Raw genomic sequence first — 4,103 nt, forward strand, 5'->3', positions numbered from 1 at the left:
TCCTCGTGAAGAGGAAGAGGCCAGGGATCTTCGACCAGTAACGCCTGAAAATCCGGGTACCAAATTCTCCTTGGCCAGTCTGGAACTACAAGGATCGTTGGAATCTTTGTTTTTCTTAGAATTCTCAGAACCTTTGGGATGAGAGGAAGCGGAGGGAAAATGTACACCGACGGAAACACCCAAGGTGACATCAGTGCATCCACTGCCGCCGCCTGAGGGTCCCTGGACCTGGAACAATACTTCAGAAGTTTTCTGTTGAGGCGAGACACCATCATGTCTATGTGGGGAACCCCCAAAAAACTTGTCACTTGTCACTAGTGTGAAGACCTCTTGATGGAGACTCCACTCTCCTGGATGTAGATCGTGTCTGCTGAGGAAGTCTGCTTCCCAGTTGTCCACCCCCGGAAGGAATATTGCTGACAGAGCGCTTGTATGTGTCTCTGCCCAGCGGAGAATCTTTGTGGCCTCTGCCATGGCTGTCCTGCTCTTTGTGCCGCCTTGGCGATTTATGTATGCTACTGCTGTCACACAGGACAGGCCGGTTTCGAAGAAGATGCTCCGCTTGCAGGAGGCCATTGTAAATGGCCCTTAGCTCTAGAACGTTTATGTGAAGATGAGTATCTGGACCTGACCATCTTCCTTGGAAGGTCACCCCCTGTGTGACTGCTCCCCAACCTCGGAGACTTGCATCCGTGGTCACAAGGATCCAGTCATGGATCCCGAACCTGCGTCCCTCTAAGAGGTGAGAGCTGTGGAGCCACTACAGGAGTGAGTTTCTGGTGTTGGGAGATAGAATTATTCTCCGGTGCATATGAAGGTGGGATCCGGACCACTTGTCCAACAGGTCCCACTGAAACACTCTGGCATGAAACCTCCCAAACTGGAGGGCTTTGTATGCCGCTACCATCTTCCCCAGCAACAGAATGCATTGATGAATGGAGACTGTTGTTGGTTTCAGAATGAGTTTTACCAAACTCTGAATTTCCAGAGCTTTCTCCATAGGGAGGAACACTCTCTGCTGGACTGTGTCCAGAATCATACCTAAAAACGCCAACCGGGTTGTTGGGATTAACTGTGATTTTGTCAAGTTTAAGAGCCAGCTGTGCTGTTGCAGAATCGATAGGGACAGTGCAATGTCCTGTACCAACTTGTCTTTGGATCTCACCTTTATCAAGAGATCGTCCAAGTATGGGATAATTGTAACTCCTCGCTTGCAGAGGAGAACCATCATCTCTACCATGACTTTTGTGAAAATCCTCGGAGCCGTGGACAGGCCAAACGGCAACGACTGTAACTGGTAATGAGTATCCTGGATTGCAAACCTGGGGTACCTTTGATGAGGGGGATAGATGGGGACATGAAGGTATGCATCCTTTATCTCCAATGATACCATGAATTCCCGCTCCTCCAGACTGGAGATCACCGCTCTGAGAGACTCCATCTTGAATTTGAATTTCTTCAGGAAAAAATTTAGAGATTTCAGGTAGAGGATTGGTCTTACCGAGCCATCCGACTTTGGTACCACAAACAGGCTTGAATAAAAGCCCTCCCCTTGCTGTGCCAGGGGAACCAGGACCACAACCTGATTTTGACACAATTTTTGTATTGCTCCACAGACTAGAACTCTGTCTGGAAGCAAAGCTGGTAAGGTCGATTTGAAGAAAAAAAAAACGCGAGGGGGAACGTCTTGAAACTCCAGTTTGTACCCTTGGGTCACAATTTGCAACACCCAAGGGTCTAGGTCCGAACGAACCCAGACCTGACTGAAGAGCTTTAGACATGCCCCCACCGGTGCGGTCTCCTGTAGGGGAGACCCGGCGTCATGCGGTGGATTTGGCAGAAGCCGGGGAGGACTTCTGCTCCTGGGAACCCAAGGAGGCGGGTGTTCTCTTGCCCCTTCCCCTACCTCTGGTTGCTAGGAAGAAATTACCTTGGCCTCTTTTATACTTGTTGGGCCGAAAAGACTGCATTTGTGGTTTCTATTGTTGCGCAGGAACATAAGGTAAATAGGTTGACTTACCCGCGGTGGCCGCCGATACCAAATCAGTTAGGCCGTCACCAAAAAGTTCACCTCCCTTAAATGGAAGGGACTCCATATTTTTCTTGGAATCGGCGTCAGCATTCCACTGGTGAGTCCAAAGCGCTCGCCTAGCCGCATCTGACATAGCATTAGCCTTAGCACACAGGAGGCCAGCATCTCTTGCAGCCTCTTTCAAGAACGCAGCCGTCCCTGAAATAACCGAGCGTCACTAGGATGCTATCCCTATCAAGATTATCCAAATCATAGGACAAACTTTCAGCCCATTTTTCAATAGCGCTACTTACCCACGCTGACGCAATAAGAGGCCTAAGCTGCGTCTCCGTGGTTGTAAAAATAGCTTTCAAAGTAGCCTCCTGCTAACGATCAGCCGGCTCCTTAAGGGTCGTCGACTGAGCCGCAGGGAGGGCTACCTGTTTAGACAAGCGCGCTAGGGCCTTGTCAACTGTGGGTGGTGTTTCCCTCTTTTCCCTATCAGCCGCGGGAAAGGGGTACGCCACCTTGATCCGGTTAGGAATTATACATTTTTTATCAGGGTTGTTCCAAATGCCATCAAAGAGGTCATTTAGTTCAAAACATGGAGGAAAAGCAACTGAGCGTCTCTTTTCCTTGTAAATAAGGACCCTCGTTTCAGGTGTAATAGGGTCCTCATCAATATGTAATATGTCTTTAACAGCTACAATCATATACTGGATACTCTTGGCTAATTTAGGATCTAATCTGGAATCAGCATAGTCGACATCAGCCTCAGAGTCTGTGTTGGTATCTGTGTCAACTAATTGGTCAACACCACGTTTGAGCGACCCCGGAGGGCCCTGGATTCAAAGTAGATAACCAGTCAGCAGTAGGCGGTGCCGACAGGGCCACCCCCAAAACATTTGGTGTCCCCAATAAATTATCCCCCTGAGAGGAATAATATGCCTCAGACATGTCGTCCCCTGAAAACAGCACCCAAATCAAAGCCTGTCAGGGAACACAAAGGGAAAATCTAAAAAAGGGGAGGTAGAGGACTGCTGCGCCTCAGAGAGCTGCAGTAGGGATACCAACAGATGATCACTCAATCACCCTGGAACACAATGCACAAGAAAATAAGGGATCCCTTCTGCGCTCATCCAACAACAATAAACAGTAATGCAATAAATGATAGGTTCCCAATGGATAAGTCTATGACTAAATTATAGTCTCTTTTAGTTCTTATACAAAGCGGAAGTGCTGGATGTAGGGAGACTCAATGCATACCGTACTCACAAGGAGTCGTGGTATGTCCCGCATGTAGAGGTGTCTTAAGTCGCTTGGTTCTTCTTTACCTTCTCCGAGGTGGAAAGTTCTTATCCTCGTAGTTGGATGACCTTAAATGCAGAGATCTGACCCATCTGGCTCCGCTACCGGTTCGCCGTCCCCGGCTGCTGCTGCTGCTGCGGGCGGGGGCACTGACTGGACGGGTCGCTGTATCTCCGAACTTGTTTGCAGAGCTCTCATCCCGATACCCGGGATTGAAAAAATGACCCGGGATTGGCCATCCTAATTACAACTCATGATTCACATGAAATGATGCTCCTTATACTATTTTATAGTCTAAAACAGTGGTTATCAAACTGTGTGCAGTGGCACCATTTGTAGGGGTGCCTTGGATTATTGGCCCAGGACCAATTACATTTTTTTATGGTCAATGTAGTAGGCAAAACCAGTGCTGGTGGCTGCTAATTATAACATATGGGGAAAAACAGAAGCAAATCCTGTCCCTCACCACACAATGAAACCTAAATGTGACAAATAAACACAATTAATTTCATTTACTATTTCTTTCTACATTTCTCAATAAGAAACTTTTGGCCTAGGTGTGCCATGAAAAAAATTCTGATACAGTACTCTAGGGCGCCATGATTCAAAAAAGTTTGAGAACCACTGGTCTAAAATATATTTAATTTAATGGTCGAGTTGCCTTTAAGATCATAGAATGTTACATTGGCATCTGTGTCTGTGACATCATAAGTGTCTATGACATCACAACCTAGTATTGCCAGAGCAAATCTGTCTTTGTCTCTGTCTTTGGTTAGGTCTTGAG

This window comes from Pseudophryne corroboree, chromosome 3 (genome assembly GCF_028390025.1).
Source record: "Pseudophryne corroboree isolate aPseCor3 chromosome 3, aPseCor3.hap2, whole genome shotgun sequence".
NCBI classification, from domain to species: Eukaryota; Metazoa; Chordata; class Amphibia; order Anura; family Myobatrachidae; genus Pseudophryne; species Pseudophryne corroboree.